This window comes from Xiphophorus couchianus, chromosome 9 (assembly GCF_001444195.1).
Source record: "Xiphophorus couchianus chromosome 9, X_couchianus-1.0, whole genome shotgun sequence".
In the NCBI taxonomy this organism is placed as follows: Eukaryota; Metazoa; Chordata; class Actinopteri; order Cyprinodontiformes; family Poeciliidae; genus Xiphophorus; species Xiphophorus couchianus.
In genome coordinates, this window is record NC_040236.1 from 26,974,211 (window position 1) to 26,986,612 (window position 12,402).

Here is a 12,402-nt window from a genome sequence, read left to right on the forward strand (position 1 = left end):
GTTTTGACTTTTAATGGACCTTTAGAGCAACTTTGCATTAAAAGTGTTATTATTTAGCAAATGACTCTTCATGACAACAGTCATAGACATTCAAAAAGACTCCTTCATGTTCATAATGTGTTATGTCATGTTTGTGACATTGTAACACACCTCCAGATACTGAAGAAATTAATGAAAGTTTAAAGGTCAAGAGGTCAACCAGAACCCCCACTTCTACTAAATCGAAATTACCTTTAAACTTTCATTAATATCTTCAAAGCCAAAGCAGCACAAACAAAAACTTTTGCTGCACAAACGTAGTTGAGTTGATTGACACCAATTTTGTCTGATTTGAGGAAGGTAGTTGACCTCATGACCTCTGGAAACATTTCTTAATATCTTTAAGATGATAGCGGCACAAACACCATTTTTGTCTGATTTGAAGAAGGTGAGGGCCATCTGCTCTCATCTCATTTTTAATCCAAATTTGATGTAAAGTTTTGGTTTAAAACCAACATTTCTTCAATGCAGAACCTCTAAACTGTGCAGATAACTTCACGTGTTGGTTTCTGCTCACTGGAGGATCGTTTTGCGTGTCTGAACTCTCCATCATGTGTTGTTTACTGCAGCTTACGTTGACCTGCACCGCCTAAACCAGGCCCGGCGCTCCTGCTTGTCTCTCTGCGGGAGTTTCTCCAGTCGGTCAGATCAGATCTGTCCAAACAGAGGCCCTCTCAAGCGTAACACGTCCTGCACAGCCGGAGTCGAATTACATTCTGAATAACATTTATGTTTATGGTGTTCAGTTTACGCCCGTATCCAGGCATGCAGGAGAGAAACCTGCAGGAAACGAGAGACGACGATGATGATAATGATGATGATGATGATGACCTGTAGAGATTCATGTGACAGGACTCGCAGGAAAGTTATGAAACAGAACCAGCAGAAGTGAAATCAGTTTTTACCCACCCTCATTAGCTGCATTTGTATTGTTTTTGTATTGCACTGGGGCCAAAAAACAGAATTTCTCCATTGCAGTGTTTCTATTAAATAAATTAAGTTAAAAACACACAATAAGTAATTACAAATCATGGCGGTGACGGATGTAAATGTATATGAGATATATTCATGTTTCAGCCATGATGCTAGTGCTAGCATCAGCTACATAGGTGGCATTTTGGGGAAATGGTACTCGGTGATTTTACAGAAGTTTTGGATTCAACAAACATTTTATAAACTGAGTGATGCTGTGAGACGCATATTGTCAGAAAAAACTAATTCAAACCTTCATCCTCCAACCACTTCCTGTCGTCTTCTTTGTCGTTTATGCCTGTAGTAACGTCCGGCTGTTGATCATGTGACTCGTATGAATCGTTAAAAGTGTTTGCATTGCAGTTTTGTGAAATGCATCCATTTTGAAAACAACTTTATTGAAAAACATAAGTTTTTTTTAAGTTGGTGTGTTTCCATTCCGCTAATTTATTTTCATTATTATCATAATTATTTAATTATTTGCAGAAATTTATTGTTAACAGAAACACGACTAATGTGGCAAAATGATATTTGAGCTATTTATTTACCACTTGTCCTTTAAACATATTGCTAATTTATTTAATCTTTTCATCGTTGGCCATAATGCTTTAACTTAAACTGTTGTAACTTTACTGTCCTGGTTTGTTCTTGTTAGCATTATGTTGCTAACGCTAACACTTCTGAACCATTAAATAAATTTGAATGTTTCTTTTGTAAATTAATTCTGTTTGTCTCTTTAGCGCCTGCTGCCTGAACAGGAAGTAACAGTCCAGCATTTCCTGTTTAAATTGGTCGATGATGTCACTGATTACATCACTGGGTACAAACGAAGTATTTATTATTTATTATTCTCTTCAAAGTAACATTTAGTTGCTCTTTATTAAATGGTTTATTTTTAGACCATTTAGTTGAGAAGATGTGTTTGTAAATTAGATTAATAATTTTATTTCTTTAGGTTTTGTGGTTTATTTGACCCATTTTCTAAAGGTACAGACTAATGAAGTGCAGATGTGTTTCCAAATCTTCATGAAACCAGTAAGATTTTTGTCTGCTGGGAAGTTAAGACGCCAGAAAATAAAATTTACCAAGGATAAAGTTGAACCATCTGCCAATAATGTTTACGTATTACTTTCCTTGACACTTTAATTACACGACTTTCTCTGAAGTTTCTTTTTTTACAGAAAGAAGCTTCAACATTTGGTGAGGAAATGTGGAATCAAAACCACAACCTTGAATTTACCAAACGTTTATTTTCCCCACAACTCCACATTTAAACGTTTTGCTTGTTTAAGTGAACGTTTGAATCTGATTTCAGTTTTCAGCCTCTAATTTTCTCCATAAATATTTTTATTTAATATTTTATGTAAGGGATAAAGTAAAATAATTTAGCTCTTATAGCATTTTAAACAGATATGTTCCTTAAACACGAGAAAAGACAAAGACTAACGTCTCTTCAACTCAGATACATAGCTGCAGTTTTTAAAAGCAGGATTTTCATTTTCCCATCCTATAAACAGCTAGTCTAATTTTAATTTCCTCGGGTGCTTTTAGGTTTTATTTCTCTTTCACTTTTTATTTTACCAGCCTTTTAGTTTCTCTATTGGAATCTAAATCATTTTCCTTTTCATATGTCTGGAATTGAATTGAATGCACTAATTATAATAATAGGTTGATAGTTACACAGGAATTTTGATGATCACTTTGAATAGTCTTCTGTATCCATCATTAATACGACTACAAAGAGACGAGGCTTGTAAAATCAGTACTAATTTGCTTTTAAAAGGTGTGTTTATATTGTAATTGAGTTACATACATGTATTTTCAAACAGTTACACTGATTTTATTTCAGTGTATCAGACGGGATCTAAATAGAAATGCACGCCACACTTTTCAGATTTTTATTCATTAAGAAATTCTGATTCTGATCAAGTTTGTGGTTGCAACTTGATAAAAAGTGAAAAAGTTCTGAGGGGTTTTCATGGAACTGCTTTCAGTGTTATCAGAGAAAATAATTCTGACATCAAGCTTGAAGCTAAAAAGTTAAAATACGTAAATATGGAGGAAAGTTTGAAGCTTTGGGAACCTTTAGGAAACTCACTGCAGCAGCTCCCTGAGTTATCCCAGCCGCTCCTCCTCCTTCGATACGTTTCGTCATAATCCAGGACATCTGACGCCGACGCCCCTTTTCCTCCTTCGACTGTGTTTACATCAGACTCATATCACCTTCATGGGACATAATGTTCTTTCTGCCGTGAAAAGCAAGACGATTGGGTAATTTAAGTCAAAACCAACTCGTCTCCTCAGGTTATCCCTGGAAAATTTTTTTCCTTCTTTGAGGGAGCTACACCATGTGCTAATCTCGCTCCCTTTCCAAGAAAAACACATTCCTCAGCAGCACGGCTTTAATTTTTGTCACATTTAGCAGTTTTGTCTTGTGGATCTGGCCGGGAGCCAGTTCCCTCCGAGCCAAACGGCCGAGCCGTGTGGGCCGCTGCTCAGAACCGGAGGGGAAACAACTGGCATAAGTCTGCAAAACACAGGAGGAGGAAAACATTTTCACCTTCTGACCAAATCTGGCTGCAGCCTGAGCCAATCAGAGGGGAGCAAATCCTCAAACCAACCGTAAAACCTCAGGTTATAACGACACTCTTGGCTTAGTTGTAGCCAAAATTAAATTTTCTGCACATTCTGAGATATAAATACCTATTAATTTACCTGGGGATGAAACAGCTAATCAAATTAATCACGATTAATCGATTACTGAAATGATCGTCAACTAAATTAGTGATCAATTAATCATTAACAACATACTTAGAGCAGTAATTAACCCAAAACTGTACAAAAATGCAAATAAATTTTGCTTTTAATACAAAAAAAACCTTCATCTGTATATATATTCTACTCAAAAATTCCTCAAGTGGAAAACTTTGAGCTTCATCTGGTTCTAATACATTAAAAAAGAAAAAGAAAATCTCCTATTAGCACCTTTTTCCCTCCAACTATTAATCAGTTAACAGAAAAACAAATCAAATTTACTGTATATTGGTTTTAAGTCAAGCACAAAGGCCTTCGCTTTTCACATGTTGATGTTAAAAGTATTTTTAACGTATTTTTTTCCTTTGCTACAAATAATCAAATGTACTCTAATAAGAATACTTTTTTGTTATAGGCAAAAAAGTATTCTTATTAGAAAAGGGCCTTTTAATCTTCTTTTAATGTGTTTCTAATGTTGTTTAACATGTTAAATGAAAAATCTGCAGCATGTTCCAATTATTTATCCAATTAATTGATTAATTGATTAACAAAATAATTTTGTTCAGCCCTAAATTTTAATGTTTAAGCAGAGAAATAAAGATCTATTGCTTCTAATATCAACATGTTTTTAAACACTTTTGTAGCTACAATTAAAGTTTTTCAGTATTTCTTCTGACATTTTGTTGCCAAATTCACCGTTTTGTTTTTGTGCAATGACAGTAAAGTAAGTTTAAGTCTATTTTAAAGGTTCAGTTCATTCATTTGAAGTAAATAAAAATTGTTTTCTAAACTTTGACTTGCTTGATTAATCATAAACTAATAAATTAAAGAACAAAACCTGCTCCAGTTGGCCACAGTGTTAGATTTCCCTCATTTAAACCTCTTTAATCATCCACTGTGTTTGATTACATCTATCTGTGCCTGCTGGCGATGGCGCCTTATGACACACAGCTTGGATTTATTTGACAAAATTCATGCTCTTTGTGCTGAGCCTCCATTGTGTCACGGAGGATTCACCAAAACAAAGGGCGTCGCAGAGAAACACAGAAACAAAGAGAGAGACGGCTCATAAGCACCACAAAGTCGATTTTCTCTCAGCCTTCGAGTCGCGCCTGGAGGCGGGGCGGACGCACAAAGCTGCTCTCATGGCCTGTTGTTTGGGAATGTTGTTGGCTCCGGCGTGGTAATTTTCTTCTGGAATATTTTGGGGAGCGGCCCGGTCTGCACCCTGACCCCGATGAAGTTATGCTGCTTTCCATGAAGCCTTGAAAAGCAGCAGGGAGGGAGGGCTGCAAATCGATCCCACTCTGCCCACGTCTCCCTTCAGAGGCGGCGACGCAAACCGGGCTGACACTTCTGTCACTTTGGCCACATCCTGTGGAGGGTAGAGCACCCAAAAATTATACGCAAGTAAGAGTATCACTACTGCAGCCCATTTATGCTCGAGGAAAAGTAAAGAGTAGCCATCCAAGAAATTACTCAAGTAAGAGGAAAAACATTTTTGGTAAAAAGTCTATTTGAGTTCTGAGTAACTAATCAAATTATCAACCATTTCATATTTACAACTGACAATCAGAACAAAATGTAAAGTTAGGTGGGAATTTCTGTATTTTAAGGATGAAAATGACAATAATTTATATAAGTAACAACAAATAAAAGAAAATGTTTCCTAATCAGTTTCTTTCAATATAAAACTTATTGCAACTTTAACAAAAACTGCAGGTGTGTGTCTGTGTCTGGTGGGTTTTTGGTCAAAACGTGTTTGTTTCTTCACTCAGTGGGTAGAAAATCCAGAAATGTTACTCAAGTATGAGTAGAAATACTTCAGTATAAAATTACTCAAGTAAAAGTAAAAAGTGCAGCGTAGTAGAAATACTCCTAAAAGTAAATGTTTTTTAAGTAAATGTAACTGAGTAAATGTGACTAGTTACTACCAAACTCTGGTAATAGTCAAGTTAGAAAACATTGGCTTAAGTAATACGTCTCACCAGAGTTGGGTAGTAACTAGTTACATTTAACTGAGTAACTTTTTCAAAGTTTTTCATTGAGAGAAACTGATTTGGAAAAAAATATTTTGCCAGATTCTTTTATTCGTCATTATTTACATGAATTATTGTCATTTTAGTCCTTTAAATATAAACATTTCCACTTCAATAACTTTGCAAATTGGATCCACGAGTTTGAGTTTAATGGTGATCTATTAATCTGCCTTCAATAGGTTAACAAAACATGTTTATTACATTTTTGCACTAAATCATTCTTACATAAGATTTTAGTTTGCTCAGTTTAGCACTGCAAAAACTGCACAGTTTCTAGAGCAACTATCTTAGTGTGCTTGAAATAAGAAAACACTAACTTTTCAGCAAGAAATGGAAGCTTGTTTTAAGTCAGTAAGTCCTTAACATTGATGAAAAAGTCTTTGTTCCACTGGCAGATTGTCACATAACATGGAAAAAGTGTCTTGTTTTTTCAATGATGCACAAAAATATTATAATAACGCTGCCATCAGCATAAAAGGATGCCAAAATCTAAAAAATAATCAGGACAAATGTAAATGCCATGCTTTTTCACTACAAAAACACAAAAAACTTTAAATGAGACAAAACTAACTTACAAGGAACATTTCATAAAGACAGGGGAGCTTGTTTTAAGCCAATATAACAACCGTCTTTGAACATTATATAAACATATATTTCTGAATATTAACCAAAACACTTTTCTTCTCCAGCAGCAGTACAGAGGTAAAACCAGCTGACCAAACGGACTGGAGCTCCATTTAGGTTGCTAGGTAACGGCGCAGCGCTCATTGATTATGACTTAACAATCAGGAGGTTTTTGGTTCATTTTCCTAACAAAAGTTTGGAAAATGAGGGTTTTTTTAACTCATAGGTTAAAAAAAATAATCGGCTGAGTGATTTTAGGCACTTGGACTGTTTCCATAAGCATTTGGGACCCAAATGGAAGTATAAAAGTATAAATGTTTATCTAAATAAGCTCAAATGTGTACACAACCCTCTCATTTATGGTAAATGTCCTTCAGCAACCTGCAGGCTTTTTGTAGTCATCAACAAGATCCAGGTATGACGCTGACTGGATATTCCAGCACTCTTCTCGTCAGCAGAGTTAAAGTTATTTAAAATGGTTAGCCACCTGGTTTTGTTTGGAGTAAACTATAAATTCTAAAAATTCACTGACTCCTATAAACCTGCTACACCCTCTGTCTGCTTCAGTTTCCGAGCTTTTATTGTTCTGCAAGGCCAAACTAAACCAAAGAGATTAAACTGGATCTCAGACGATATATTGTAGTTCTTCCCGGATCTGTCTGGTATTAAAACACCATCAAACCAGCTTTATTACTGCAAAACCTTTTAATCTCTTCAAAAACATAGTGTGTCCTTCTAATCAGACACAAAGGAAGGGCAGTGACTTGTTTTTATCTGTCTGCCACTGTTTTTCTGTCATGTGCATTGAATTCAGAACAAACTCTTAACTGGCATAAGGAGAAACAAATCTGGAAGTTTTTCTTCCTCTTGGAAACCTTAACAATGTGTTCTCTTTAACAAAGAAATGTTCAAATCATGTTTCTTTTTTGTTTTTATTTTATCAAGGCTGCAGACAAGTTGGGCAACAGTGACACAGAACCTGGTCTGGAAAAATCAGATGATGCAACTGCAACATTTTATAGACGCCGTTTGGTTAAAAATAAGAGGAAGTTTGTTATCAGGGGTCCTTGGTTTGCTGACGGTGCATCAATGTACATCATGTCCCAGACTAATCATAACATGGTTAAACAATTAACATGCAATAAAAGGGAGTCTCTGTTTGATGTCTGACCAATTTATATATTTATTTTACTATCATCTTATTTTATGTGTGCCTTCAGCCTGTAAGACTTGACATATTTTTGTACATACATGCCATGTAATTCTGTACAATTGTTCAAAATGTTTAATATTAATAATAATAAAAAGAATTCAGACAGGCCTTGTCGCCGCACTATGACGTAGTAGGCCTACAAATCCGGCCTTCGAAGGATGCAGCTCCTGAATCCGGCTTTTTTATTGAGCTGCCATTCTTAAAGGTCATTCCTTCATGACCCTTAAAAAACAGCGTATCCAGTTTAAAAATATGGTTTTTTTAAAGGTTTTAAAACAAATAAACAGCATACTCTTAAAAAAAATATATGCGAAAGGATGGGGTTTTAAAAAAGCCCAGATGTTGTACCCTCAAAGCTGCAGTATGTAACTTATAAACAATGTTTTCTGCATATTTGTTTTTCTTAAAAGTAAGGTTAAATTATCTTTTTGTGGCAAATATTTTGTTCTAGCTCAGGGAAGGGCAGCCATCATTTAAAGCACCACATGTTACAGTAGTCCTGTGCAGCATCCAGGTAACAACCTGTTCACTGCTGTAGCATCATCAGCTTAATTAAAGGCGGTGCTGATGTAGGCGTATTATTTATGTGCACCAGGAAGTGGCATGTTGGGTTTGTGGGGGGCGACATGTTGGAGCTGTTAGTCTGTAACCCAAGATGTTGGTGTTAAGTCTTAAATCTCCCTGGCTTTAAAGTTCTTCATAATTACAGTAAACACAGCCGGCCCTCTGAATGCTCATTGGCTGACGCAGGTCAGGTGAAGCTCGGCAAACAGTGATTGGCTGGCCTGCAGCCGGTGGGCGGAGCCTCAAGTGTCCGTTCAGCTGTTTGTTTGTGTCTGGAAGTGTGATCAGACCAGATGTGGGCGGCTGTTCATTATTTCTGAGGCACATAAGCACTAAACAGCATATTAAAAGTGCAGGTGGAGCATAAATACATGAATGATGTCTGAATCTGATGTACGGGTTGCAGCTGCTGCAGATTTCTAAGTGATAGTTTGACAGAAATGTAACTGTGCACACATTTACAAATGATTCCCAATGGAATGTGTTATTTTACAGTCCACAAATGACTAGTTTTAAACTTAACACGATAATGAAAACAGCAGCCAGTAGAGATTAGTTCAGTTTCCGCCAAAGTTTTTGCCAAAGTTGGGGACACAAAAATGTTAAAAACGTTTACAAATGAACAAACTTTTTTATTTTATCAGCTCAATAATAAACTAAATGTGTAAGATTTTAATGAAACAAACAAAATAGAGTTTTGTAAAACATTTCAAAAACAATATTTTAAGTATATTTCGGTCTTGGTTGGAGTTCAAATATCTTACTACATTTGAAATAAGTCAAAACCAACTAAGAAGTAACTTTTCAGCAAGAAGTAGGAGCTTTTTTAAGCAAGTTATTTTATAATACTTAAACGTTATACTTATAATAAGACATTTTCTCCATGTTTCAATCTGCCAGTGAAAGTAGTACTTTTCATAAATATTAAGGACATAATGTCAAAACAACAATATTATTGTTTATCGCAATAACTTCTGGAACAATTTATTGTCAAGCAACATTTCTTTTTGTGGCAGACTTATTCATGTATTCATAAATTTTAAAAAGGAAAGTTAAGAAAGTCATAAATAATAGGCTTGTAGGAAGCTGTTTTGTTTTGCACCATTATTTAAAAAAACAACAAGTTTGGTTTACCAGTAAAAATAATAAATGTAAATTAATAATTTGCTGAAGAGAATTAAATCTTTATCATCAAAAGCTTTTAGTTTTCTGAAAATAGCTAAATGCTGACATTTTTATCTTAAAAATGAATTAATAACCCAATTTTTACACAAAATGCAAACATATTTGAGTGGATCCAGTTTTTATGTGAATATTTAAGTTATGCAATAAAGACAAAGCCTCAAAACATCCAAGAATCTGATGAATGTGAACAAACAGAACAGAGAAATTATGTTCAGTCTGATTTTACTCCTGATCACTGATCAATATATTTTAATCATAAAAACAAAGCTCTGTGAAAGGAAAAAAACCTCACAAAAAAAAAAAATGAACTTGGCATGTAAAGGCTCTGAGTGAAACCAGAAATATTTGGTCCCGTGTTTACAAGACGGAAAGGTTCGGTCGGTTTGTTTGGTTCTGTTGCACAACGCCGTGATCGTCTGTTTGACCCAAAGGCCTGAAATCCAAACTCCTGCTCCTGTTCCTGTAAACGAACCGTTTTCCATAAACTCTGAGTCACCCATGAAACAGTGCGAGGAGCTCCGTAAAAAAACGCTGACGGCTGCTGGGAGTCAGAGCCACAAACTTTCCGGCAGAACCGGATCAGAATTTACGTCCCGGTCCGATCTCAGACTTTGTTTCTGCCAGCTAAAGCTTCAGGCTGTTTCAGAGAGAAAATAATAAACTCACCATCGGTTCCTGCTTTTAAAAAATTCATTTTATGTAATAAAAAGATGCTTTAATGATGATAAACCTGAAGCGTGTAAATGTTTATTATTTATAACAGCGAAAACTACATAACAAATCTGTTAGATATTTAATTTTGTTTTTTTGAATTCAATCCAGAAACTGAAACTTGTGAATGAAATAGATTCAATAAACACTAACTGCTGAATTCAGGTTTGTTTCTTATTCTCCTGATTTGAGGATTATTGTGCTCTCGCTGCAAAAACACAAAATCTTAGCAAGTGTTTCTGTCTAGTTTCTACTGCAAATATCTTGAAATATATCTACAAGTAACGTTTCAGCAAAATATTGGAGCTTGTTTTAAGAAAATAATTCCTCGATAATATTGCTAAAAAGTGAAATAATCTGATTGTGAAACTAGTAAAAGCCGCTAAACGTGCTTATGCCTTGGGCCGGCATTCAGCTGCTAGTTATTCTATCACGATTTTTTCATCCACTTAACTTTCCTTTATTATGTTTGGATACAACACCAGGATTATAATCGTTACCTTTTTGTTCCATTTTTCCTCAGCCTTTCCATGATAAAATCAATTTTTATTGTTATATTTAACTTTTAATTAATGCATTTTGAGAAAAATGTAAGTTTTGATTTTCATAATAATGAAAATGATTGGAATCTATAAATCTGCATGTAACAAAGCGTTGCATGTTTTATCCAGGCTGTCGTCCTTCTTCCTCTCCGTTTGTTAAACTTTTTCTCAGCCATGTTTTCCTCTCAGTGTGGGAGTTTTTCATTTTGTAATTCACTCAGTAGTTTATTCACTCCTGCAGTCTTACACGAGCCAAAACAAGGCTGAATTTATCCATGTGACCTATCTGAGAACTGAACAAGGAGACCCTGGATAAAACCCAAACAGCTGCTTTAAAAAGAGAAAAAAATACACATTTAAACTGTCGCCACGATCATTTTGGTGTGTAATTACGGTTATTTTAATCGAGAGTGCTGCTTGTTCTTTCAGTAAACTGCAGTCCAACATGACGTACTTGTCTGCGTCTCTACAAATTAAAATAGCTGAAAAGTTGATTCATTATTTCATATTTCAAATTAAAATGATGTGAAATGGATATAATATGTTTTCATGTTACGGCTTAAAGCCAAGTTAGAATATTACACAAGTTTAATTAGAAGCTGGTTTTTGATGAATGAATGTTATGCAGAGTGTTTTGTTCAAGTATATTAGTGGAAAGTTTAGTGGAAGGAAAAAGTGTGGTAGGAATTGTTTTTTACTCTTACATCATGTGTCAAACTCAAGGCACGTGGGCCAAATCTGGCCCACCACAGCTTTTTATGTGGCCCTGTAGATTCTAGTCTAAACACTAAATGTGATTAAATATTATGTTATCAATCAAATCAATGCAGTTTTTATCTGTTTACTGCCAAATTTTATCCGGTTTCTTGAGAATTAACGTGGACATTTACGCAAAAATCAACAAATCCCTGCAATTTTTTCTGCAAATACATAATTGGTAGTTTATTGAAAACGTTCTCAAAAATTGTCAAAAACTTTCTTACTTTTACTAAACAGCTGTCACAGCCTTAGTTGATGTCAGATTATAGTCCATGATCTATACAAATAAAAAGTTACATTTACCGTCACAAATAAGAGCAAATATCGCAAATATTTCCAAATTTCCACAAAAACTTTGATTTTTAATGCAAAAGAATAATAAAATCCTAGAGGGACTGGAAAGATGTTCAATAATATCTAATTTTAAGAATTTATTGATTTTTAAACTATTTATCAGGTTTTATCAAAACATTCTGGTACAACCGGCCCTTTAAGAGCCTTTATATTGATTTGGCCCAAAACTAGGACGAGTTGACACCCCTGTCTTTGACCTCCACTTTTAGTCAGTTGTGATGATGTGCTTCTTTTTTTTTTTTTTTTTTTTACAACAGGGAACAGCTGATCAGCATCTCAAAAGCTCAAATAATACGTGACCTACGACCCCGAAACTCCAGAGAAGTTAAAATTGAGGCTTGATGGATGTAGAGGAGAAAAGAGCATAAAGTCATAAAGGACAGAAATTATGTTCCAGACTTTGACGTCTGTCTGCGATCTAAAGAGGAGCGGCAAAAGCAAAAGAAGTGGATTAGCATTAGCTGATGATGTCATCCAGTCCATGTTGCTCTGAAATATAATCTCTGCTGGCCAGATTTCATGCTGTTACATATCGGTCTTTATATAACAGTGTCTTCAGTCAGAGGCTTCTCAAAATTCACTGCAAGACTGACTGCTACTGGAGATCATTCACAATAACCAAAGATACAAGGATGATGTGATTTAC

General features: G+C 35.2%; 2 long non-coding RNA genes across 3 annotated transcripts; one reads left to right on the forward strand and one right to left on the reverse strand.

Annotated features, from left to right (window-relative positions):
• Positions 1-1,856: 1,856 nt before the first annotated feature.
• Positions 1,857-4,961, reverse strand: LOC114150731 (uncharacterized). Its single transcript, XR_003596825.1, has 2 exons — positions 4,842-4,961; positions 1,857-3,538 (listed from the first exon to the last, which is right to left on the reverse strand). It is a non-coding gene; the product is annotated as an uncharacterized LOC114150731 (long non-coding RNA).
• A 102-nt stretch (positions 4,962-5,063) lies between these two features.
• On the forward strand, positions 5,064-7,604 carry LOC114150729 (uncharacterized). Of its 2 annotated transcripts, XR_003596822.1 has the most exons (3): positions 5,064-5,175; positions 6,494-6,553; positions 7,374-7,604. It is a non-coding gene; the product is annotated as an uncharacterized LOC114150729 (long non-coding RNA). The 2 variants fall into 2 exon arrangements; XR_003596823.1 differs by lacking the exons at positions 5,064-5,175; positions 6,494-6,553 and adding an exon at positions 6,570-6,906.
• Positions 7,605-12,402: the final 4,798 nt, after the last annotated feature.